Source organism: Hippocampus zosterae, chromosome 4 (assembly GCF_025434085.1).
Source record: "Hippocampus zosterae strain Florida chromosome 4, ASM2543408v3, whole genome shotgun sequence".
In the NCBI taxonomy this organism is placed as follows: domain Eukaryota; kingdom Metazoa; phylum Chordata; class Actinopteri; order Syngnathiformes; family Syngnathidae; genus Hippocampus; species Hippocampus zosterae.
This window is the reverse complement of record NC_067454.1, coordinates 19,697,139-19,725,094: the sequence shown is the minus strand read 5'-3', so window position 1 is coordinate 19,725,094 and position 27,956 is coordinate 19,697,139. Positions and strand designations below refer to the sequence as shown.

Sequence of the window (27,956 nt, the reverse complement as noted above, 5' to 3'; positions counted from 1 at the left end):
ACTCCGGGCGGATCTCATCCACCCCTGGGGCCTTGCCACCGAGGAGCTTTTTAACCACATCGGTGACTTCAACCACAGAGATAGGAGAGCCCACCTCAGAGTCCCCAGGCTCTGCTTCCTCCAAGGAAGGCGTGTTGGTGGAGTTGAGGAGGTCTTCGAAGTACTCTGCCCACCGGTTCACAACGTCCCGAGTCGAAGTCAGCAGCGCCCCATCCCCACTGTACACAGTGTTAGTGGTGCACTGCTTCCCCCTCCTGAGACGTCGGATGGTGGACCAGAATTTCCTCGAAGCCGTCCGGAAGTCCGCTTCCATGGCCTCACCGAACTCTTCCCACGCTCGGGTTTTTGCCTCGGCGACCACCGAAGCTGCGGTCCGCTTGGCCAGTCGATACCCGTCAGCTGCCTCTGGGGTCCCACAGGCCATAAAGGCTCGATAGGACTCCTTCTTCAGCTTGACGGCATCCCTTACTGCTGGTGTCCACCAGCGAGTACGGGGATTGCCGCCACGACAGGCACCAACCACCTTACGGCCACAACTCAGATTGGCCGCCTCAACAATAGAGGCACGGAACATGGTCCACTCGGACTCAATGTCCCCCGTCTCCCCCGGAACATGGGAAAAGCTCTGTCGGAGGTGGGAGTTGAAACTCCTTCTGACAGGGGATTCCGCCAGACGCTCCCAACAAACCCTCACTATACGTTTGGGTCTGCCAGGACGGACCGGCATCTTCCCCCACCATCGGAGCCTAATCACCACCAGGTGGTGATCAGTTGACAGCTCCGCCCCTCTCTTCACCCGAGTGTCCAGAACATGCGGCCGCAAATCCGATGATACAACTACAAAGTCGATCATCGAACTGCGGCCTAGGGTGTCCTGGTGCCAAGTGCACATATGGACACCCTTATGTTTGAACAAGGTGTTCGTTATGGACAATCCGTGACGAGCACAGAAGTCCAATAACAAAACACCACTCGGGTTTTGATCGGGGGGGCCGTTCCTCCAGGTATCACTGTCATTGCCCACGTGAGCATTGAAGTCCCCCAGCAGAACAATGGAGTCCCCAGCAGGAGTACTCTCCAGCACACCCTCCAAGGACTCCAAAAAGGGTGGGTATGCTGAGCTGCTGTTTGGTGCATATGCACAAACAACAGTCAGGACCCGTCCACCCACCCGAAGGCGGAAGGAGGCAACCCTCTCGTCTACCGGTGTGAACCCCAATGTACAGGCACTGAGGCGGGGGGCAATGAGTATGCCCACACCTGCTCTGCGCCTCTCACCGTGAGCAACTCCAGAGTGGAAGAGAGTCCAACCCCTCTCGAGAGAACTGGTACCAGAACCCAGGCTGTGTGTGGAGGCAAGTCCGACTATATCCAGTCGGAAATTCTCTGCCTCACACACCAGCTCGGGCTCCTTCCCTGCCAGAGAGGTGACATTCCATGTCCCAAGAGCTAGCTTCTGCAGCCAAGGATCGCACCGCCAGGGTCCCCGCCTGGACTCGAATCTGCAATGAAATGGGACATCCCTGATTTGACACTCATTGTCAAATACGTTGCATGCATTTTAACTGGTTAAATTATGAAAAAAGAGATATAGTTCCTCATCCAAAGCTTACCATCCAATTCAGTCTTCCCTCTTTTGGAGAGATGCTTTTCCCTTTTTGGGGCTAAAGGTCGATACCACCACATGAAAAGGAGAACAAAGTGACACATTTTACTAAATCAGTGTTGAATAAAAATATGCTATCAAGGCATTCATTTAGTAACCCAATTCAAGTGAAATTGGGACATTATGCTCATCAATCAAAACAGAATACAATGATTTGCAAATCATGTCCAACCTATATTTAAGTGAAGCATTACAAAGACAAGACAACATTCAATGTTCAAATTGGTACATTTAATTTTTTCCAATAATATTTAACTTAGAATTTAATGGCTGTAATGTGATGTAATGTGGAACAGCTAGCAAAAAAAAATAATGTTGAGAAATGCTCATCAAACCCCTGCTTGTCACATCCCACCGGTGAACAGGCTAACTGTGAATGGGTGGGTGCCATGATTGGGTCAAAAAGTAGCTATCCTGAATTCACAAGCAAAGATTGGGTGAGGGTCACCACAAGTTGAATCGTTGAAGGACAGTTTCACAACGTATAATTGCAAGGAATTGAGGGATTACGTCATCTTTGGTCCATAATATCAAAAGGTTCAGAGAATCTGGACCAATCAGTGCATGTAAGCGGCAAGGCCAAAAACAGATAACATTCAAAGGCCATGACCTTCGACCTATCAGAGAGCAATGCATCCAAAACCACCTTGTCAAAGCTTGTTTGGAACGTGTTGCAGCCATCAATTCCAACATAGTAGTGTAGCCAATTAAATAGAGGTTGAACATGACATGCAAATCATTGTATTATGTATTAAATACAAGTTCGTGCTTCCATTAAGAATAGAGAAGATTTACTGGGCAACATATAACATTTGAAAGGTATGTTACAAGAACATCTTGTATGATTTCATGCTAGTCAGTGTGAACCAACCGACATAATTAAATTTTGTTAGACCAATGCAAATATTTGGCAGAAATAAAATACTGATTCCTGATTCAAAATAACCATCATCCATAAATTATCTTCCCCCTTCAAGTGCATTCCAGTGGCAGCCAGTGAACGAGCCTGGTCTCTATTGAACGCGAATAGCAGGGGTTTCGAAAAACAACTTTTATATTGATAGATTACATTGTCCAGTGTGGGCAATGCATTTGATAAATGAAATGGTAAGAACATGAATCTAAATACAAAAATACCCAAAACAATGCTGTAATCGATCATGTAATATTGTACAGTAGAAATTTTTGTTGTATGTCATTTCATAGTGCTTTAGGTGCTAGAGTGAATTTACGCCGCATTATTTCCCCCAAGAAACATTTGATTTATAACGGCTAAAAATACACAAGGATTAAATATAATTTATATATGTTCCTCATACTGCGTGACAACTGACCGGAACAAAATATGGAGAAATTAAAACTCTTGACATGTCCATTCATCCGTTCTGCCCCCCCCCCACCCCAAAAGCCGACTGCCCCCAGTGTAGCCCCTGAAAACAGCTTAAAACGGAGCAAATGTAACCCCGCTCAGGAGGTGGTTTAAACATTTACTCTGGAGTAAATGCTAGTATGCGGGGCAGCACCGATATAAAATGGGACGTGTGAACGCTACAGGAGTAGACTTGCTACGCGTGAAAAGAGTTGATTACATACGGGTAGAATGTGTTGCTTTCGTGCTCGTTTGTACTTCTGTCATCTTTCCTTTTGTAGGAGACTGGACCGTCTCAGAGTTGATTGTGTAGTTTGTTCCTTTGTTATGTGTTCACAAACCCCCCCACAGAATTTATTTTGTGATTCCTTATGTTTCCTTTCCAATTGCCTTGCCATCTTTAAATTTGATTGGTCACAGTAGAAGCAATAATGACTTCTGTGCCAAACTCGTTTGCCTTCCCTTTTTGTAAATGCTTTTATGGTTAAAGAAGGATCTTCTTTGCTCATCTTTTCTTTTTACATAGGTTAATGGGTTACCTTCTTTACGAATTGCAGACATGACTGTGCTCCTCTGCTTCATATGTCTGATGACTTGTAGAGTCTTCACTGGATGTATCATAAGAGAACAATTTTTCTACCTTTTGGATGGAATATCTCCTCGTCATCACTCGACTCAGAGGATGTCTTAGTTGGTTTGTATTCCTCATCTGATCCAAAAAGACTTGAGTCAGAATAATCACCATCTTCAGTGGGATTGTCCATCTGTTATTAAAAAAAAAAAAAAGATCAGAAAATACCATTGCAATTAATGATGTTAGAGAATAGTACTGATAATTCAGGCTTACATGACAAGATAGTTCTGTGGGATAAAATATTAATCGAACACATTAACATGGCAAAACAGAAATACCTTATAGAAATAACTTATTTTGTTTAATATGGGCAAATAAAGCATTTGAAACTGACCGGGTAATCAATTAAAAGTCGACTTATTATAATTTTTAAAAATGTCTATATCACTCATTTCCAGTGCTTGGCAAAGATAGGTAAGTGCCGAAACCAAATAATGGTATCAGGCTGAACCCGGCATTATTTTAAGGTTATCGTGGAGGCTGCCAATACCAGCAATCGATATTTCAGAAAATTAAAAACTTAATAAATGTAAATTTAATACTGTACTAGTTGCCACTACACATTTGGCGAATCATCTGCGTCACAAAGAGAGGCTTATTTCCCAGTATTTGGCAATCCAATAACAATGATGGCCGACACAGAGTGCGGAGAGAACAATTTTCCACGTGAGCTGTACCCAGGTCAATCTTTTCATACACCTATTAAGATGCAATTTCTGTATATAATTACAATATTTACATTAATTCTTTGAACGCATCATGTGTACTTTTTAATCAAATTTGTTTGAATTCCTTCCACGTTCATCCTATTATATTCCCAGAAGAGGAAATTTCTCTTAGTATGTGGCGACTAAAATGAACGCATATTCACTAAATCTCTGCACGCCAGAGCATTTTTTTTCTCCTTGAATTACATCAACATTCATCCACTAATTTGCGGATTAACGTCTAATCACTACGTTGATATGAGTATGATAAGGTTAAGATTCATGCTGAGAATGCATCACTAGTGTGTTTTTATAAGCCTGGGCCAATAACTGGTTTGACGTTTGAAAAGTCAAAGTTTCAATCACCACTAATTCGGCTTTGCCAATAAGGATATTTGGGTTCAATAAACGATGAGCGAGTGTGGTTACAAATCGCAAAGGTTGATGACAGTGACAATGTATGTTGCCACAAAAAAATCATCAAAATGTCCCCATAAAATAGTAGAAAGCTTAACAAACATAGAAAATATGCATCTCTCCTCATATAAATGGGGGGTTTTTCAGCCCAAAATGCATAGGCTTTGGTGATCCACACATTTAACCTTTATTATTTTTTATTTATTTATTATTTTATTTTAACTTTTGTGTTGATAATGGTTCACAGTATAATATTTCGTTCAACCCACTTTGTTATCTGTAAATTGCTTGGTATTTTACATCGTCTTTTTGCAGTTACTTTCTGTATATGGAAAGACTGGTTCCATTTGCAACTAATTCTCTGCTCAACTAAGATGGCGGCGGCGGCGAAAGACGCTGGGTCATTTGCAACTAATTTTCTGCTCAACTAAAATGGCGACGACGACGACGGCGAGACGACGGCGGGGGGTGGTGTTAAAACTTGATTTTACCACACCAACGGCCTATTCTGTGGCGCTGTATTGTGTGTCTGACGGCCTATTGAAAGTTTATTGTTTGAGAGGAAACTTTCTATCTTGGTGACAACTCCTTAGGTACAGCATAGTAGAGTTATTCATGTAGTTGGTTTCACTCTAATGCTGATATAACACGAACCTTTGAGCCTGCCCGAATTACTTAGAATAACTAACTTGTAAGAAAATATTCAAAACTTGAGTGTCTTACCTGCTTTAATTCTGAAGTATTTGTCACTTTCTGGGGTTTTCTCGATGATGCTGACTCGTACGCTCACTCTTCTCAACGCCTTCCTTTTGTGCAGGTAGCAAAGCGCGCGTTTCCTAATTGATGGTCAGCGAGTGTGATGTGGGGGAGGGTAGCTGTAGAAACTCGTTTCCTGCAACGTAACTGTGACGTTTTGGGGTGTGAAAACAGCCCCGCCCCTTCATAACCAAAACTCCTTCACTTTTCCTCTGAGGTCCGTTTTGAAGTGGGGCATAGTAAATGTCAAGCAATATCAACATATTTTATGAACTCTTGTTTACACCAATGTCATGTACTCCTAAAATGAGCACAGCATATATACATGTGTGTGTATATACATACTGTATATATATACAGTATATACACACACACACATATTTTAAAAACGACTTAAAATATTGTAATTGTTCTGAAAGCAACATTATTCCCAAATGCTAATATGGAATTGTGATGAAACATCATTATTATTTACTTATTGGATGCAATTCGTATTATACAGTTTCGATGTCCAAAGCAGAAAAAAACGAATTCGATTTTCTGGGGACACGACTGCAACACTCAACTCTTCTTGCAAAGCTTTGTTGCTGCTGTATGAACCGCGCTCCTAGTTGATCACGTGCTCAAACTAGTGTGGGGGAGGGGAGCTGAATAAACTAGGTTCAAACAGTGCAACTGCGAGGGTTTGGAGCTGGGAACAGCCCCTCCCCCCTTCATGGCCAACGATAAACTAAAATTGCTCAGCCTTTAACTTTTATTTTACTCTGCGGTCTGTTTTGAGGGGAGCATGATAAATTTCAAGCAACATCTATATGTTTCAGCAACTGTAATAACACAAATGTATATACCTGTTCATATTTTTTAAACCAGACTTAAATATTATAATTGTTCAATGAAACATAATTACAGTAAGTATTGCCATCTATTGACTTCTGTCAAATGAAAATTCCCTCACCCAGAATAAAAATCTATGCATTACACATTTGAGTACGATATTACATTATATGATTGCTTCAGGAGTATGAGGTACCGAGTCCCCTGATGCGGGCACTTTGGTCCCTCCACCACAGATGTCAGAATTTGGTTCACATTACCGGCAGTAAGTCAGAATCGTTTCCAGTGAGGGTTGGACTCCGCCAAGGCTGCCCTTTGTCATCGATTCTGTTCATAAACATTACGGACATTGGCAATTTCTAGGCGCAGTGTAAGTGTTGATGGGGGTCCATTTTGGTGGCCTCAGTATTACATCTCTGCTTATTGCAGATGATGTGGGACTGTTGGCTCTTTCAAGGAGGGCCCTTCAACTCTCACTTGAGCGTTTCGCAGCTGAGTATGAAGTGGTTGGGATGAAAATCAGTCGGAAAAGGGTGGAGTTCTCTCTCCGGGTCTGGGAGGAGATCTTGTCCCAAGTGGAGGAGTTTAAGTATTTTGGGGTCTTGTTTGCAAGTGAGGGCAGGAGGGAATGAGAGATCGACAGGCGCAGCGGTGAAGCGGCTGCTGCTTGCTCTGCGCGCTTTGTATCGGTCAGTCGTGGTGAAGAAGGAGCTGAGCCAAAGGGCGAAGCTCTCAATTTACCGGTTGATCTACGTTCCAACCCTCATCTACTGTCATGAGCAATGAGTCGTGACCGAAAGAATGAGATCCCAGTCTGAAGTCTGGGCTTCCCTGCTAAAGCTGCTGCCCCTGTTACCCGACCTTGGATAAGCGGTGGAATATGGATGGATGGATATTACATTAGTGATCGATTCATAACAACGGACGAACGTTCCGATACCTGGAACCTGGAAGCCATACCGAAGCTCGAATTAGAGCAAACTCAAGCAAGTCCCGTTCGATACCGCGGAATAACTGTCTGCACCACTTTTTACTCTCTTTGGCACAAAAACAGCAGAATCTCTCTATTAGCATGAGTTTACTGGAATCGTGAACGACTTTCTATTCCATTCATTTACATTTATGTCCTGTCGATCGTTGCATCCAAACAAAGGAATGGTAATGACTGTGGAAGGGAACATGGAATGCATCCGATTAGATGCTCAAAGCAAGTTGCTTGTGGCTCGACGGACTGTAGAGTAAATGAACGTTTCCTGGAATGCTTGACCTGCTATCATGCTAACTCAACTCAACATTATTTATAGAGCACTTTCAAACAGCCATCGCTGCATACAAAGTGCTTTACATGGAGCAATTTAACATATACAACAAACAGTAACGCAGTCTGTAATAAATACGGTAGAAAGCACCGAACAGCAAAACCAAGAACAAATCTAAGTCATGGTGAGTCAAATGCCAAAGAATACAAGTGAGTTTTGAGGCGCGTTTTGAAGATGGGCAGCGAGGAGGCTTGCCGAATGTTCAGTGGGAGGTCATTCCAGAGAGAGGGACCAGCAACAGAAAAGGCTCCATCCCCTCTGAGCCTCAGTTTAGTTCTTGGTCCTTCTAATAATGTCTGGTCCGCAGACCAGATGAGGTCAGCGAGGTAAGGTGGCACGAGGTAATTTAGAGATTTGAAAAGGTCATTTAGAGATTTGAAAACAATTTGCGCTAACTGGAGCGCTAATCAGAGAGAAGGCGAGTTCCATCGCGCTATGGGCATGGAGGACTTTGAAGGGTCCCGTGGATGCCTTCAGACATTTGTTGCACAACATCAGCTGAGCAACGCTGTCTTGGGTGGTGATCGAGGGGAGGTCAAGTTCGAGATAGTGAGTGATTGGAAAGAAAAGCCACCAGCTGTTATAGGTCTCATTTTGGAGCAAAGAGCCCTCATTTTGTGACTACTCTTGTTATAATGTATTTTGTTCATATACCTGTACTGTATACTGCCGTTTTTGTGTTATTTGTGTTGTTGGAGCATATATTTTTGCATTTTACTGCTTGTGTTCTTACACATGTATTTTGTTAACACACTTGCATGTTCATAAAGGACGTGTACCGTAGTCATGTCCCACATAAGGAAATTCTGTTATCAAGACTGATTGAGCAACGCAAACATGATTTCTTACTAAAGAATACTTACTGTTGTTACTTATTGGATGCAAATCATAATGATCCAGTTGAAATGTCCAAAGCAGAATGAAACAAATTGGATATGCTGGGGACACTTCTGCAATACAGTACCTAATTCATTTTTTCTTGCAAAGCGTTGTGGCTGGCTTCTGCGCAGCTCTGCTAAATGAAATGTAAACAAACTCATGTCTGGGGGGAGGGGTGCTGCAAAAACTTCGTTTTGGAGCAGGTAACAGCCGCTCCTCTTCATGGCCAATGACTAAGTCAATTATCAAAATTGCCATAGCCTTTTTGAACTTTGAGGTCTGCTGTGAAGGCGAGCATGATAAATTTTGAGCAACATCTACATACAGTATTTGAGTAACTAGGCTCACCAATGTCACATACTCCGCGCACACACAGTATATGTAAACTGACTTACAATTTTACAATTGTTTTTAAAGCAACATAATTCCAAACTCTAATATGGAATTTAGATGAAACAATTATTTACTTATTGAATGCAAGTCATATTTTCCAGTTTCAATGTCCAAAGCTGAATGAAATAAATTGGATATGCTGGGGACACTTCTGCAATACAGTACCTAACTCATTTTTTTCTTGCAAAGCGTTGTGGCTGGCTTCTGCGCAGCTCTGCTAAATGAAATGTAAACAAACTCATGTCTGGGGGGAGGGGTGCTGCAAAAACTTCGTTTTGGAGCAGGTAACAGCCGCTTCTCTTCTTGGCCAATGATTAAGTCAATTATCAAAGTTCCCACAGCCTTTGTGAACTTTGAGGTCTGATGTGAAGGAGAGCATGATAAATTTTGAGCAACATCTACATACAGTATTTGAGTAACGAGGATCACCAATGTCACATACTCCTAAAATAATTACAGCAAATAAAATTATATATATGTTCACAAACACAACCGCACACACAGTATATTTAAACTGACTTAAAAATTTACAATTGTTTTTAAAGCAACATAATTCCAAACTCTAATATGGAATTTAATCGTTTCTTGGTTTCTTGGAATTGGAATTCTTTACTTATTGAATGCAAGTCATATTTTCCAGTTTCAATGTCCAAAGCAGAATAAAATGAATTGGATTTTCTGGGGCCCTCCGTGAGTCGTCACCTTACCGTGGTGGAGGGGTTTGTGTGTCCCAATGATCCTAGAAGCTAAGTTGTCTGGGGCTTTATGCCCCTGGCAGGGTCACCCATGGCAAACAGGTTCGAGGTGAGGGGCCAGACAAAGCACGGCTCAAAGACCCCAATGATGAATACAATAAATGGATCTAGGTTTCCCTTGCCCGGACGCGGGTCACCGGGGCCCCCTTCTGGAGCCAGGCCTGGAGGTGGGGCTCGTTGGCAGGCGCCTGGTGGCCGGGCCTACACCCATGGGGCCCGGCCGGGCACAGCCCGAAGAGGCAACGTGGGTCCCCCTTCCTATGGGCTCACCGCCAATGAGAGGGGCCAAATGGGTCGGGTGCAATGTGAGCTGGGCGGCAAGTCCGACTGGATATAGTCGGACTTGCCTCCACACACAGCCTGGGTTCTGGTACCAGTTCTCTCGAGAGGGGTTGGACTCTCTTCCACTCTGGAGTTGCTCACGGTGAGAGGCGCAGAGCAGGTGTGGGCATACTCATTGCCCCCCGGCTCAGTGCCTGTACATTGGGGTTCACACCGGTAGACGAGAGGGTCGCCTCCCTCCGCCTTCGGGTGGCTGGACGGGTCCTGACTGTTGTTTGTGCATATGCACCAAACAGCAGCTCAGCATACCCACCCTTTTTGGAGTCCTTGGAGGGTGTGCTGGAGAGTACTCCTGCTGGGGACTCCCTTGTTCTGCTGGGGGACTTCAATGCTCACGTGGGGAATGACAGTGATACCTGGAGGGGCGTGATTGGGAGGAACGGCCCCCCCGATCAGAACCCGAGTGGTGTTTTGTTATTGGACTTCTGTGCTCGTTACGGATTGTCCATAACGAACACCTTGTTAAAGCATAAGGGTGTCCATATGTGCACTTGGCACCAGGACACCCTAGGCCGCAGTTCGATGATCGACTTTGTAGTTGTATCATCGGATTTGCGGCTGCATGTTCTGGACACTCGGGTGAAGAGAGGAGCGGAGCTGTCAACTGATCACCACCTGGTGGTGAGTTTGCTCCGATGGTGGGGGAAGATGCCGGTCCGTCCTGGCAGACCCAAGCGTATAGTGAGGGTTTGTTGGGAGCGTCTGGCGGAATCCCCTGTCAGGAGTTTCAACTCCCACCTCCGACAGAGCTTTTCCCATGTTCCGGGGGAGACGGGGGACATTGAGTCCGAGTGGACCATGTTCCGTGCCTCTATTGTTGAGGCGGCCAATCTGAGTTGTGGCCGTAAGGTGGTTGGTGCCTGTCGTGGCGGCAACCCCCGTACTCGCTGGTGGACACCAGCAGTAAGGGATGCCGTCAAGCTGAAGAAGGAGTCCTATCGATACTTTATGGCCTGTGGGACCCCAGAGGCAGCTGACGGGTATCGACTGGCCAAGCGGACCGCGGCTTCGGTGGTCGCCGAGGCAAAAACCCGAGCGTGGGAAGAGTTCGGTGAGGCCATGGAAGCCGACTTCCGGACGGCTTCGAGGAAATTCTGGTCAACCATCCGACGTCTCAGGAGGGGGAAGCAGTGCACCACTAACACTGTGTACAGCGGGGATGGGGCGCTGCTGACTTCGACTCGGGACGTTGTGAACCGGTGGGCAGAGTACTTCGAAGACCTCCTCAACTCCACCAACACGCCTTCCTTGGAGGAAGCAGAGCCTGGGGACTCTGAGGTGGGCTCTCCTATCTCTGTGGTTGAAGTCACCGATGTGGTTAAAAAGCTCCTCGGTGGTAGGGCCCCAGGGGTGGATGAGATCCGCCCGGAGTTCCTCAAGGCTCTGGATGTTGTTGGGCTGTCCTGGTTGACACGCCTCTGCAACATCGCGTGGTCAACAGGGAGAGTGCCTCTGGATTGGCAGACCGGGGTGGTAGTCCCTCTTTTTAAAAAGGGGGACCGGAGGGTGTGTTCCAACTATAGAGGGATCACACTCCTCAGTCTCCCTGGTAAGGTCTATTCAGGGGTGCTGGAGAGGAGGGTCCGTCAGGAAGTCGAGCCGCCAATTGAGGAGGAGCAGTGTGGTTTTCGTCCCGGCCGTGGAACAGTGGACCAGCTCTACACCCTTAGCAGGGTCCTTGAGGGTATGTGGGAATTCGCCCAACCAGTCTACATGTGTTTTGTGGACTTGGAGAAGGCGTTTGACCGTGTCCCTCGGGGAGTTCTGTGGGGGGTGCTTCGTGGGTATGGGGTACCGAACCCCCTGATACGGGCTGTTCGGTCACTATACCACCGATGTCAGAGTTTGGTTCGCATTGCCAGCAGTAAGTCGGAATCGTTTCCAGTGGGGGTAGGACTCCGCCAAGGCTGCCGTTTGTCGCTGATTCTGTTCATAACCTTTATGGACAGAATTTCTAGGCGCAGCCGAAGCGTTGAGGGGGTCCGTTTTGGGGGCCTCAGTATTGCATCCCTGCTTTTTGCAGATGATGTGGTGCTGTTGGCTCCTTCAAACGGGGCTCTCCAACTCTCACTGGAGCGTTTCGCAGCCGAGTGTCTCGCGGTTGGGATGAGAATCAGCACCTCCAAATCTGAAACCATGGTCCTCAGTCGGAAAAGGGTGGAGTGCCCCCTCCGGGTCGGGGAAGAGATCTTACCCCAAGTGGAGGAGTTCAAGTATCTTGGGGTCTTGTTCACGAGTGGGGGTAGGAGGGAGCGGGAGATCGACAGGCGGATCGGTGCAGCGTCTGCTGTGATGCGGACGTTGTATTGGTCTGTCGTGGTGAAGAAGGAGCTGAGCCAAAGGGCGAAGTTCTCAATTTACCGGTCGATCTACGTCCCAACCCTCACCTATGGTCACGAGCTATGGGTCGTGACCGAAAGAACGAGATCCCGGATACAAGCGGCCGAAATGAGTTTTCTCCGGAGGGTGTCCGGGCTCTCCCTTAGAGATAAGGTGAGAAGCTCAGTCATCCGGGAGGGGTTCAGAGTCGAGCCGCTTCTCCTCCACATCGAGAGGAGCCAGATGAGGTGGCTTGGGCATCTGATTCGGATGCCTCTTGAGCGCCTCACCGGTGAGGTGTTCCGGTCATGTCCCACCGGGAGGAGACCCAGAGGAAGACCTAGGACACGCTGGAGAGACTATGTCACCCAGCTTGCCTGGGAACGGCTCGGGATCCCCCGGAGAGAGCTGGAAGAAGTAGCTAGGGAGAGAGAAGTCTGGGCTTCCCTGCTAAAGCTGTTGCCCCCGCGACCCGGCCCCGGATAAGCGGTAGATGATGGATGGATGGATGGATTTTCTGGGGAGCGGCCTGGTGAACTAGTGGTCCGCGTGTTGACCTCACAGCGCAGAGGTACCAGGTTCAATTTCAGCTCCGGCCACCCTGTGTGAAGTTTGCATGTTCTCCCCAGGTCTGTGTGGGTTCTCTCCAGATCCCACATTCCAAAAACATGCATGGCAGGCTAATTGAACAATCCAAATTGTCCCTCGGTGGTGAGTGTGAGCGCGGATGGTTGTTTGTCTGTGTGTGCCCTGCGATTGGCTGGCAACCGGTTCAGGGTGTCCCCTGCCTACTGACCGAAGACGGCTGGGATAGGCTCCAGCACCCCCCGTGACCCTTGTGAGGAAAAAACGGATCGGAAAATGACTGAATGTATGTTACAATGAGAACTCAATTGCACTTTCCTATTTCTATTTAATGTGGTAGTTTGAAAATATAAATAAGAAGTTCCTCACCAATTACTCAGTACTTGTGATTCTTTCACTACGTACATTCATTCATCTTTCGAGCCGCTTGATCCTCACTAGGGTCGCGGGGGTGCTGGAGCCTATCCCAGCTGTCTTCGGGCAGTAGGCGGGGGACACCCTGAATCGGTTGCCAGCCAATCGCAGGGCACACAGAAACGTTCAACCATTCGCACTCACACTCACACCTAGGGACAATTTAGAGTGTTCAATCAGCCTGCTACGCATGTTTTTGGAATGTGGGAGGGAACCGGAGCACCCGGAGAAAACCCACGCCCGGGAGAACATGCAAACTCCACACAGGGAGGCTGGAGCTGGAATCGAACCCGGTATCTCTGCACTGTGAAGCCGACGTGGTAACCACTGGACTACCGGGCTGCCCCACTACGTACATATTTACTCTTATTCAAGGACTCTTTTTTTTTACATGTCATATTTTTCAAAAGTAACACTAATACAATTGAGTGCACATTTATTCTGCCACCTCTGTCCTTGTGTCCTTATGGAAAAGATGAGACTGATGCCCTAAATATAATAGTAAATAATAGTTCCATCAGTAGTATACAATAGAATATAAAACATTACTCAGTAAAAATACTCAGAGAGCTTTGCTTAATGTTAGAAATGTGCACTTCAAATTACAAATGTGGAGCTATGAAATGACAACTAAAACCTCAATATGTCACAAATGGAATAAGTGTGTACTTCACTAAATTATTTTAGGTTTTTTATTTAGTGGTTTGATTTAAGGTGTAATTTCGTGTGGGTCTGAGGCCATATTCCAGATTTGGGTTTGCATAACAAGTTCTATTTCATAACAAGATGTTTGTTAAAAAAGTTAAACTTAGACAAATATTAGATATAATAAAAAATACATCATTGTTTTACTTTCTAATAAGCCCATGAGACTGTTTTCTATAGTTTCAGTTTTGTTGGAACAAAAATATTTCAGAAATCAATAGGTGGCGGTAGTGAGTAAAAAGTGTGTGTATTGAATTTAAATGAAAATACACACAAAAAATCATTTTTGGTATATTTGTGAGGACCTCTCTGAAACTTTGAGAGATGCCTATATAAACCCTCTAGAGGCCTTTAGAATGAAAAACTTGTGAGGACTGGCCTAAATGTCCTCACTTGTCAAAAATGTCCTCACTACGTTGGTCTTATAATCACAGTGGTCCTCACAAGTATAGCCGTACAAACACACACACACACACACACACACACACACACACACACACAACAGCCATAACGGCCCCTAACATGAATGAAATGGAAAAACAAAGTAGATACAAGGGGGTGGTGAGTTTGTGAAAAGTAAATCACTGAGACCTGACGCAGCGGTTAAGTGCACAAACATGACTATTGTAGCTCACGTGCAGCATTTTAAAACGCTTTTCTGGTGCTGCAGATTCCCATTTATTGTCAGTGCCATTGGAGAACTGCAGATGAAACAAATTTTGATTTAGAGGGAAAAAAAAGATATATCACACAAGCGAGGATTGCAAGCTCCATTTCCACACTGCTGACCGCTAACAACTTCCGATGATGCAGTTCACGTGCTCCCTTACGTAAAAGGAGACCTGCCTTTTAAAATTTATTTTATTTTATTTTTATTTGTGAAAGAGAAACTGATATTATGCTTAGGGTGCAATGTACACTAACACTATAATATATATGAACACAGGTACAATGTACCTATTGATTTATTTATTTATTCTTTTTTTTCCTTTCCCCCTCCACCCAATCAATTTGGAACCAGTCCACGGAGTACTGGTTGATTGCGATCAACTGGTTGGGCACCCTTGGCCTAAGCGCTTTGTTACAGCTGCCGCTGTTGTGAAAGCGCTATATAAATCAGCATGTATTGTATTGTATTGTATTGTATTGTAGACCAGTGGTTCAAACCCTTCATTAGTGAAAAATAAAAATATTTGATTCAATTTTTTAAAAACGCGGCCCGGTAGTCCAGTGGTTAGCACGTCGGCTTCACAGTGCAGAGGTACCGGGTTCGATTCCAGCTCCGGGCTCCCTGTGTGGAGTTTGCATGTTCTCCCCGGGCCTGCGTGGGTTTTCTCCGGGTGCTCCGGTTTCCTCCCACATTCCAAAAATATGCATGGCAGGCTGATTGAACACTTTAAATTGTCCCTAGGTGTGAGTGTGAGCGTGGATGGTTGTTCGTCTATGTGTGCCCTGCGATTGGCTGGCAACCGATTCAGGGTGTCCCCCGCCTACTGCCCGGACACAGCTGGGATAGGCTCCAGCACCCCCCGCGACCCTAGTGACAATTTAAGACATAAAAACACATTTATTAAAAACAGAAAAAAGTTAATTAAATTTCAAGACATAAGTCTGTTTATTTTTTAATGGTGCACAAAATGAACTGTGCATGACGTACGATTAAGCGAACTACATTTTCCCACAGCACTGATTGGAAAAGCAATGTAAGCCAGTGATGGCCAAGCGGGCATGTCAAAACTAATTGACATGCTGAGTTGGTGTGTCTAATTTATCAATTATGTTTTTCACTAACCACGTGTAACCAAGTATCTAAACTCTCCTGTGTGTAACTTTGAATTAGAAACTAGCACAGCATCTAATTGTAAAGCATGAAATATCAAGAGTTATGCTTTGAGATGAAAATGTTGATGCCAAGTGGGTAAAGAGCCATGTAGACGAGGAAACAAATTCAATTACGTCAAAGGCAAATCTTTTAGGCAAATTAATCTGTTTTTATGTTCAGTGAAGTGCCACCTGCCATCACGTAATTTCTATTTGGAAGGAGTCAATATCCCCAAACTGTGTAGAAATGGATTTGTCACTTAACATTGTCAATGGATTGATGGAGCCCCATCTACATTTGTAAATTTAGGACATTGTGGCAGATGTAAATCACAGCCCTGTGGTGTATTTTTACGCCTCTCATTTGATCAAAATGTCGCTAGGGGCGTGACAAAGTGAGTTGGGGCCTCTGCGACATGGCTTGGGTGCCCTTGAAATCATACCGGAAGTTACAAAAGACACATCTTTAGCAAATTTTTGTGACGGGATAAACAACGTCGCACAAATCTGTGAAAAGCATTTCGGCCTTGGTGATGAAGTATCCAACATAATTCGCACATATCAAAGTGGAAATTGATTAAGTTATTGGTAACGTTTTAGCTTTACTCCAAAGTAACATTGGCTTTGAGGTTGAAAAAAAAAAAAACACGCATTAAACCCATTATGGGTGCACTATACGCTCTTCCTGATTCCCTTGTGTATTTTTTTTCACTCTTTGTTTATTATATTTGCTCTATTTATGGCTGCAAGGGGACGCGAGGTTCGTCGGCAACACACTGTGTCAGTGTGCTAATTAGTTGGAAGATCCTGCCCCTTCTCCTGATAAACATCAACCACTTGAGTTCTAATCAGCCTGTGATGTACAAAGGTCATTTTTGTATTGTGATTTTTGTTGCCTTGGTTTTACACGGGTAAATGTCTCCCATGCTGAAAAAGATATCCTTAAAATTCAATGCCAGCCATTTCAAGACCTTCATTTCGAAAAAAAACATACCTGGAATTGAATGTCTTGATTCTTAAAAGCCATAAGTATATGGACCCGTAATTGTGTGTGTGTGCCTGCATGCGTGCGTATATAATTTTTGCTATTTTATACACAGTATCCTAGAATTAATGATGGTAAAATGAATCTTCAAATTTGCTTCATGAAACAGTCAGTTAAAGCATCTCTTATTCATTTTCTTTTAAATTTGTCATACTGGTGTTTGGGGCCAAAGAGATGAGAATTGTGCCCTTATCCCAATAGGATCGAGACAGTAACAACACTATATAGAACTAAATTATGATAACAAAAAAAATCTTTAACATGCATATTCATGAGTGCGGATTTATTGTTTGGCTCATTTACTCATTGGTATGCTTCTATATGCATGCCACTGGTTGGATTTAAGGCCAGTGTTACTTTGGCAATGTGACTAATGATACTTTATATTCTGTGTGTACACATTATGTTTGCTTCTACAATCAAAATGAAGTGAACGCTAATGCCAATATTGGAAAACCTCATTCAATTTACAGGTAATGTCCTTCGCCGTCCTCCCTTTGTGTTTTACCCTCCCTGCGCCGGTGCCTGTGTCACAGGCCTGACAGAGCAGCATTATGGATATAAATTGTTCCATTAGATGCAGTGTGTTTTGTCATCAGGCCAACTACACCAGGTTATTAATGGACATGGCCTTCGCTTTGATTAAGTCGCAAGATTTATGTAAAATACGCAGCGACATTTTCTTCATTGAGATAAACTTGCATGCGGCGACCTTATGAATGTCACTAAACGCCAACACATTTTGACCAAATTGGCTGTGTAATGGATATTCTTTATGTGCTTACATCAACTCGCAAAGACAATTTAAAGTGAACACCTGCCATATCATGATTTTATTCCTTTGAGCCCCTGCTTTATCACAGATTTTTAATTCTTTTTTATTTTAATAGATTCACACAGTATACAGAGAAGCTGAATTTAGAGTTGGCCCATTCGGTGTCATACCACGCTGTGCCAGAGATGAGTGGCAGAGAATGTCTCCAACTGATCTCTGTTCATATTGATTTTTTTTTGTCAACAGAAGACAGATGACATATGCCAGGGAGTAATATTGTAAGCTCCATTTGTTTAAAAGTAGCAGTTGCATGACAGCTTACAAGTATTGCAACATCTCTGCTAAATTTCCGTCAATTTCCCTGAGCCCATGTATGGTGTTTTGCATTATATGTTGGCATTAACCGAGTCGACAGGGGAGAACAGGCGTGAAAGGAAGAGTTGATAAAAAGTGTTTTTCAATAGGTTTAAAGTGTGAGGGGAGATGTAAAACTATTCAACAAATTTTTCAACCATCTTCCGAACCGCTTTATCCTCACCTTGTATGGTCCTATATGTTGTTAAAATAATAAAGATGCAAGTTACAAAAAAAAAAAAATAATAATAATCATCATCTTTTTTTTCTATATCACAAATGTTCACCTTTGTGGGAGGGAATGGAATGAATCGTACCCCACAAGATAATTGAGGGCTCATTGTTATATTATTTGATATGAAAACCTTCAGGATCATAAAGTGAGAAACATTTCCATATCGTTACAGAATCTGCCCATCAAACAATTAAAACAAAAGGAAGAGACAAAGCAAACGTAGGTGTCATTGTTTACGGTAGATTATAGAGGGACAAGGGTTAAGAGCATTTTGAGAGATATTCACAAGTCAAAAGCTATGAAGGCATTGATATTTGTCCAAAAAACAAGAATTGTAGTAACCGCAGCTGTGTTGTCTGCAGACATCCATCCATCCATCTACTTTCGGAAAAGCTTGATCCTCACTAGGGTCACGGGGGGTGCTGGAGCCTATCCCAGCCGTCTTCGGGCAGTAGGCGGGGGACACCCTGAATCAGTTGCCAGCCAATCGCAGGGCACACAGAGACAAACAACCATCCACGCTCACACTCACACCTAGGGAGAATTTAGAGCGTCCAATCAGCCTGCCATGCATGTTTTTGGAATGTGGGAGGAAACCGGAGCACCCGGAGAAAACCCACGCAGCCCCGGGGAGAACATGCAAAATCCACACAGGAAGGCCGGAGCTGGAATCGAATCGACGTGCTAACCACTGGACTACCGGGCCGCCCTTGTCTGCAGACAGTGCAAGTAAACCCATGAATTCGATAAGTGCAATGTGCCGAAAGCGCGGCTAAAACAACAAAACTCTATAATCAATAAATAATAAAATCAGTTTCTTCAGTAGAACATTGTACAAGTTCTTTCAATATCACATCCATGTCAGCCCTTAGCTGCTCTTTACAACACAAGCGTAAGCATATGTGCATGTGTGTGTGTTAGTGTGCGTGTATATGCAAAAGTGTCACATATCCCATTCATCAGGCCAGTTAACCTCTGGCAGCAAGTAGTAATACTGTGCAGGTGACCAGAAGGGGATACAGGCACTTGCTCTAATTAAATCTCCCCCTCCACAAAGCCACCCTTGCTTGCCCAAACAGCAGCCCGCTCCTGGAGCAACGGAGGCACACAGACCTTGGAAATCATTTGTTCGTTTGCCAGATGGATTGGATAGAGGCGGGATGCCGCTTTCCACAAAAAGTCAAGTCAAGTCAAGTCAACAGTATTTATAGAGCACTTTCAAACAGCCATCGCTGCATACAAAGTGCTGTACATGGAGCGATTTAACATATACAATAAACAGTAAGACGAATCAGTAATAAGTAATAAGTAATAAGGCGGTAGAAAGCACCAAGCAGTAAAACCAATAGCAAATCTAAGTCATGCTGAGTCAAACGCCAAAGAATACAAGTGAGTTTTGAGGAGGGCTTTAAAGATGGGCAGCGAGGAGGCTTGCCGAATGTTCAGTGGGAGGTCATTCCAGAGAGATGGACCAGCAACAGAAAAGGCTCGATCCCCTCTGAGCCTCAGTTTAGTTCTTGGTACGTCTAGCAAAGACTGGTCCACAGACCTGAGGCGCCGGGCAGGGGTGTAGGGGCGTATGAGCTCAGAGAGGTAAGGTGGCGCGAGATTATTCAGAGATTTGAAAACAAAGAGGAGGATCTTAAAAATAATTCTAAAATGAATGGGGAGCCAGTGAAGGGATGCCAAAGTAGGAGTTATATGCTCCCTCTTACGAGTACCAGTCAAGAGGCGAGCAGCGGCATTCTGTACCAGCTGAAGGCGCTTGATGGAGGACTGGCTGACTCCAAAGTAAAGGGCATTGCAGTAATCGAGCCGGGATGTGACAAAGGCATGAATTACTGTCTCAAAGTGTTCATGTGAGAGGAAAGGTTTTATTTTGGCCAGCTGTCTAAGGTGAAAAATATGTAAAAAAGAGATATTGCAAAAAGAGCTAAAGTTATGTATTTTTTTATTATTTTTATGATTGCTGACTCACTAAGATAAAATGAGACTAACAAAACACCCGGGCACCTCAGATTCAGAGTATGAACAGTAAATGTTGCAGTAGTTAGTCAAAGGTGTATCTCACGATGGTTAGAAAAGATGACGCAGTTCAAGTGAATAGCGGTCGCCACGTGACAAAAAAAAAAGTCACTGACGTTGAACTCAAACCTTGCGGAGAGTCAGCTTTGCTCAAAGCGCGTTGCTTCGATGTAGACTGGTCAAATGCCCTTTTGTTGTTTTATACTTAGAGGTGTCACAAATGGACACACGCACGCACACACACACACACACACACACACACACACACACACACACATATGTTTGGGTATCTCTCTCTCTCTCACACACACACACACACACACACACACACACACACACACACACACACACACACACACACACACACACACACACACACACACACACACACTGTATTAGCGCACCCCCCCCCCCCCAAAAAAAACTTCTGTATCAGGAAGATGATGTTATTCATTCATGTAATCGTCTTCCTGGATTGGAGTCATTTTGAGTTAATAGTGCTATAAGTATTTGCTTTTCCAGGACTGTTTAAGTAAACAACATACAGCGTGTGATGATAGTTTTCACCTTTCAAACATGAACCTTTGAGCTGTTGACATTCTGCAATCTAACATATTTGCACTTGTTGACCTGCCGTCTTCATGCTGACTCAAAATAAATGTGTCATTGCCTCAACCTGAGGAGTAATGACTCGGAGTGAATTAAGTGGCATTAATGTGGATACGGTATTTGTTTGCTTTGGTGTGAAAGTGTGCGGTCGATTTTTGTGTGGCACTCCGGGTTCAAAAGAAGGTTAAGAGTGGGACAATCTGTCTACCTGACATCACCAAAGCCCATTGTGTCATCAATAAAAGGTCAAACTCGAGTGGCTCCATTCACACATTATACCCCACCTTGCATGTAAGCACAAGTACCTGAATTTTTTTTTTTTTTAAATGAAGACCACATCAATATTAAATCATCTGCCCTTTCATTTTCTAGAGCGCATGTCGTCACGAGGGTCATGGACGAGCTGGAGTCAAATTTGAGCAAGAGGTATAGGTGACACCCTGGACTGGTCGTCAGTCAATCTTAAGGCACATATAAATAAATGAGCATTTACACGCGTGCAGAAGCGGTCCTGGTTAGGTTTGCGCCCCGGGCAAACAGTCACCTGTTGCCACCAATACTCCTCATTTTGACCAGTGAGTGATTTTACATCACAGAGCTGGATATCACATATGTATATCCAGTTACCCAATTAAAGTGACAAAAAATGTAGGGATGCGGCAACTGACTCGTTTTTTTCATGAGGTCATTTTCATGTGATGACATCACACAGGTCTTGCTTTGCACTTGTTTCAGAAAAAATAGCTCTGGACAATAACCGGTTAGTTTTGGTAGGGAGGACGCTCAGTCACCAAGCATACCTGGCAGCAACAAAAACAACCCTACTACGAGACTCCACACGGAAAATTATGAACTGAAGAAGCGTTTTGGATTCAAACTGAAACATATTCACCAAAGAAGGAATCCAGTTGCCTCGATTCAACCTTTGTGTGTTTCATTGTACTCGCCCCACATCCTCAGTGTCACCCCATCTAATTAGCATCATTGAGCTGGCTCACATAATAATCCGTGCAGGTGAAACAAAAAACAGCTCCCAGTTACTACTTTTGTCCTTCTCCGCCATCAGTCCCAAACTACCCAGCCCCCCTCCGCTTCTCGGCACATCATTTTAACAGACCGGGAGTGCCGTTTATTTGAAGAAAATGTTTGACACCTGAAGACGCGTGGAGTTGAAGGTAGGAGGAGGGGCTTGAGCCGAATACGAGCCGACCTAGATGAGATGTGACAGGCCCGTCACTCTTGTCATCAGCATGGCACAGCTGCCACAGCCCTATTTCAGGAAAATTAAACAGCCTTACGGTAAACTGGTCTGCCGGTTGTGGGGGAGGACGGGGGTGGCGCCACCAACCGCACGCATGACAATGAGAAGGCTTGTCGTATTCCTATCTCCTCCTCCCCCGCCATTCTCTCTTATTGACATGGTAATAGAGCCAAATTGATGAAGACACTTCACTCATTCAGTGACAAGTCTACTGGCGCGTTCCATAAACGCGCTTCCTCATCCATCACTCATGAAGCACCTCCCTCCGGCGTTTGCTTGCCACTTGTCGGCCGGGGGGGCGGGGGGGGGACATGTTTAATCAGCTAATTTACTCTTCGTTGGTCACCATTAATGACTGTGCCACTACGGGATTAGCTTGTCATCCGATGCTCTTAAGCAGTACTGATGAACTGCTCATCACACTATTAGCCTCCTTTTGTCTTTGTCACGCTTAGCAAAAGGTTAGAGGCCTGCATTAAAAAACAATCTGCTGGGTCACGCTTCTGTTCATTAATTTGCGACAACGGACACTATTGTTTGTTTATCGAAGCACCTTCACAGTCTGGAAGACTTCGACCATGATGGGTGACAAAAGCCGAAATGTTCTCAGAAAACTTTCAATGTCATTTGACCAAGGCAAAGTGATTGAGAAAACAAGGGAAACACTTGAAATAAATGCTAAATGAAGTCTTCTCCACGGTCAAGTGTCACTCGAAAAGAAGCTGCTAAGTGAGGCGAGAGTGGTTGCCTTTCCAGCAGCTCCTATATTTTGTTGTTCTACTTCTTCCTTTCATAACTTTGCTGCTGTGAATTGGGAATTTCTCCATTGCGAGACTAATACAGATTTTTTTTCTTTTCTTTTCTAAACAGCTTGACTGGGAGTGGAAATGCGGTGGAAACTCAGACATCGTTCCTAAGTCGTATACATTCAGGACCTTTGACTTCATGCGTGCTTTGTCTTTCCAAATAATGTCTAATCCACAGAATTTTAGGTGGACTGCAACGCAGTTGGAGAAACATGGCAGGGATGAATAGTGGAAATGAGGGGGGGACGGGGGTGGCTCTTCAAATTCTGGCGTTTGCTTTAAACCTTTCCTTTTCTTTCCTGTCCGAGTAAGATGACCGAGAAAAACTTGGAGGAAAGTATGTTTGACTGAGGAAGGGGCCTCACTGCAGCATTCTAAACAACTTTTACACAAGGGCAGGACATCTTTGTTCCCCGTAATCTTTCATGGCCGTAATATCTCCAGCAACAGGTCATCAACGCTCGTTAGTGCACGTTCACACTAGAGTCTTCCTTCCGTTGAACTAATTTTAAACTGCGCTTCTTATGTTCAAAAGGAAGCACTTTGTCATCTCACCTTAACCTGATGACATTTCCCACAAAGGTTAAGGAAAGGTGCCATGAAAGGAAGCAGATTTGACTTGCTGGAGAGCTCCGGGGTGCAAGTGAGCTCGAGCTTCTCAGCTTCATGGCGAAGACTATGAATTAGAGAGAGACCAATTATTGGCTGTCCCCATCATTGACCAGGGTGATTATATGTGCTGATATGTGGCAATTTGACAAATTCCGGCCTAACTGAAAGTTTAACATTCCAGTAATTTAGGAAAAAGATGACTTTACTTGTTTGAAGTTTTCAATGAACTTTAGTTAAAGACACGTTGATGAACCTAGGGGGCCCCTGAACTTTTTACATGTCTATTGTCTAAGATGCAATGTAAAGACTTTTCAACAAAGAGTTGGAGTTTGCATTTTTTTTTATTTGAAAGTCAATCTTTTCCCTTTTAATGAAAATGAATATCAGCTCCAGATATCTGTGATCAGCCTTCTTGACGACTAATAATTGGTATCAGCCCTGATGAAACTTCAACAACTAAAACCAATTTACCTCTGTCTGAAGATGAGGTTCTTGATATTTCCACACAAACGCACAGTTAGAATTGTCGTACCTATAAACAAATTCACAACTTCCGACCTGTTCTGACCTTATACGGCAAATAACAAGTATCGATCAATCCGCACCAACTACCGCCCGAAAAGACTTATTGTTGAGGTCCATTCCGTCTAATCACTTGGCAAAAGAGTTTGACGTTTACAGAAAGAAAGGAAGAATAAGTAAATAAAACCATCTCTGGGCCAGCGTGTTGCTCTCACCTTTGCAGATGAAATTACCCGAAAAGCCGTTACAAATCAATATAATCAATGCAATCAGCTAACTGACACAGGCAATCTCCTGCCAGTAAGTAAACTACCCCCAGTGGAGATATTTCAATCTCCAGTGCCATAATTGCCCCCAAGGGTGACTTTAAGGTGCAGCATTTTGTACACTTAATTAAATTAGTGAGCTCGGTGGACAAGGTGGCTTGACGATCTCGCAGAGGATGGATCGCTTTGGCCCTCAGCCAGTAATTAAGGCAATACCCTTCCTGATTACGAGAATCCCCCTTAATGAACTCGTTATGCATTTTAACCCAAACACACCCATGTATAAACGAGTGAGTGAGAGGAAGGCGTCTGCATGGAGGGGGGAATAAAACAACACATTTTAAATCATCCCCTCAGCAGTGTAGACGTAATGGCCATATTTCTCCCTCTTTCAGATGCAGCCAAGGGTAATTTGGACGTGACTGACAGCTTAAGTTCTAGGTCCTTGCAAATAAAACATTAAGTAAATAGGATCTTTTTAAGGGGGGGGGGGCGTGGGGGGGGGAATTTCAGAAGGTATCACAACATTTTTTTGTGAAGCGAATAGAGTGAAGAAACTCACACCTGCAACACATCCCAATTTATGTGTCATAATTTAAAGGGACGGGCTTGGACCAGTTCAGCACTGACCCATAATGCTTTGCCAATTAAATATCTCACTAATTGATTCACAGCAAATCAATAAACCTCTTGTTTCTGGTGAAAGAGTTGCAGTCAGTTGCAAAAATGAAATTCATATTAACGGGCTAATGTGAAAAATCCCATTGAAAGTGACACTCAAATTAGGGTTGACCTGACGCTTGTATTGTATGACATCATTTCTGCCGGCACTTGATAGCAAATAGAAAGGTGTGTTTGGAATAAAAAGGGTCACAGAGGAGTCTGGGGTTGCTGGGGGCACCTGAGGAAGAGATTACCTATGATATGATTAGTTCAAGTGTAATGAATTCTAATATTGGTAAATAAAAAAAAATAATAAAAGCACAGCTCCGTAAATACATATTTTTTTTTTTTAATGGCTGGTCATTTATGGCTTGTCATTTGTGTGTGCTTGTGCCATGGAATGTAATACGGGCAGCAGTATAAGTGTGACATCTGACTGATCTGGGTGAGGATCATAAATCCAGCCGGGGGGACCCGTTTCATTTTTGTCAGGGAATGTGCGCACCAAAACAAATATAACCAAGATGCGTAATAAAAGGGCACTATTCATTCAAGATGGAAGCAATATAACAAAAACCCTGCAAGATTTATCCAATACGCTACCGATTCGAAATTTGCCAAATTTGCATATTTTCCATTTCTTTTCAACGTAATTGATTCTACCATATGTTAGGTGGACGTTTGCCATGCTGTTGGTTCAGTTTTTCTGTTCTGTAGCTGCAGAACTGAAACGGCATGTGCGTCTCTCACACGCTCGCGCAGGCGCACACGCACGCACAGACGCGCACACACACGCACGCTGCTGATGTGATGTGATAATTGATGTGTTTGTTTACAAGTGTTGAATCAAGTCAAGAACAGCACTGCGTTTGCATCTGAGGTGTTCAGAATTATTTGATTAACTTCACAAGAGGGCTAAATATTCGAATCACCAAGTATGACGCAGTGTAGTTTCACATGACTGAGAACAACTATAATCATATAAATGATTAAAATTTTACTATGATAGCATTATCTTTGTGGATTTTCATAATGGGTGAAAATGGTTCGCTTAAAAAAGTCATTTGGCTTGAAGTTTTATTGTACATTACTAATACTTAACATACTGTTTAAAAAAATTCGACCACCCTTCTGATATTTCAAATGCATTTTATGGGTGGAACAAATTGCTTTTGTGTATGTGTAACACCCAAAAAAATTCCATTAAAACATTTGTTTAAAGAAACAAAAATTCAGTCTGTATTTACATGCAGACAAAATTGATGGCACTCCTCACTGAAAAAATATTGAAACTGAAGAGAGTGGAATTTGCTTTTTTTGGCAAGTCACCTCAGCTCCATGTTTACGGATGCAAACAAGAAGCACACACACACCAAAGAATGCCGTATCTGCTCTGAATCATGGAGGAGGTTCAGTTTTGTCCCAGCAGACAGTACAACGAAATCCTAAGACTATCAAGACACTCTGGAGAGAAATGTGCTAACCAGTGTCAGACAACAGGTCATGACCCAAAACACACAGCTAAAAAATAGCCAAGCATGGCAGATCTCAAACCACTGAGTGCTGATTTAAGTCGTATTGAACAGCTTTGGAAGAAGTGACACATAGTGACTGTGGAAGGCACCCTTTAAACCTGCGAAAGCTGAAAGCTTGCTCATGGGGAGTTGGCCAAAATATCCTCTGAGTGAGTGCAATGTTAAACTAAAAAGTTTGTGCAGCAAAACATGAAGATCAGGGGACAAGCAAAAAGCGAAACATGACATATCACACTTGACCTAATAATGCTGTTGGAACAGAAAAATAGAGCAAAGCCAGAGTTTCATTAAATTGTTTTCAGTTAATGTTTATTTCTAATAACTTCAGTTTCAAGCTGATTCAGTGACAATTGCAGATATGTCTTTCTTTGATGAAAGGGTAAACATTTTGGCCTGCATGTGTATTGTACTGTATGTGTACTGTATATTAGATGTCATTCAATTGTGTGATTTTTCTGCATGCACGCCAACTAAAAAAAGAAAGCTTTCGTCAATACTTTTAATGACACACAAGAAAATGTACAATTGAAAGACCAATAGCATTAGTCTTTTATAATAATAAAAATAATAATATTCATGGTTGTCATTAAAGGAATATTAAACAGTCACTTTCAAACACTTACTGAACCAGAGTGCTCATTACCACTGAAATAATGAACAGAATTTTCCTTTACAGACAAGGATCAGGTTGTCACGGCAAATAATACAAAACATTATGTCATCATGAATATTTTAAAAAGTACCATTACAGTTTAGTAAGAGTGACTGAGACCCATTGAGGGCAAGCCCTGAGAGAACAAAAGTGTATAAAAGTCACACATGAATGCCAGCCTACACTTAACATGAACACAATGTGGGGGAGAATGTTGTTGCATGATGTTGGAATTACAGTTAAAACGTCTCAAGTCATTATCAAAATGATTAAAACCTTGGTGATCTGTGGACCAGCACCCACTCGTCTGTGGTGATGTAGTGCCGCCGTATGGTCATGAGCGGCATTGCAATAAGTCACTGCTACTTCAGTGCGTTTTTTAAGATGACACTTGATGTACTTACTGTAGTACATTTGGGAAAACACAAGTCGCCTCCCGTAACTAAGAAATGCAAATACTTCGGAGTAATCGGGACACAATTAAAAAAAAGGGACGTCTAATCTATCCTTTGTTTTGGCACGGAATGTCACCTCGTACTTTCAGCCCCGTGAATACAGTGCACTCCGCTTAATAGAACTCCGGTTAATAGGGTAATCCGCTTAATAGAGCAAAAGGCTCTGGAACGGATTTGCCTAATGCAATATCCTATAAAGATACTCCGCTTAGAAGAACAGATCTCC

At 43.6% G+C, this 27,956-nt stretch overlaps 1 long non-coding RNA gene across 1 annotated transcript; it reads right to left on the bottom strand.

Annotated features, from left to right (window-relative positions):
• Positions 1-1,474: 1,474 nt before the first annotated feature.
• On the bottom strand, positions 1,475-6,051 carry LOC127599435 (uncharacterized). The gene is made up of 4 exons (XR_007962104.1): positions 5,517-6,051; positions 3,575-3,799; positions 1,614-1,664; positions 1,475-1,502 (listed from the first exon to the last, which is right to left on the bottom strand). It is a non-coding gene; the product is annotated as an uncharacterized LOC127599435 (long non-coding RNA).
• Between the last annotated feature and the right edge of the window lie 21,905 nt (positions 6,052-27,956).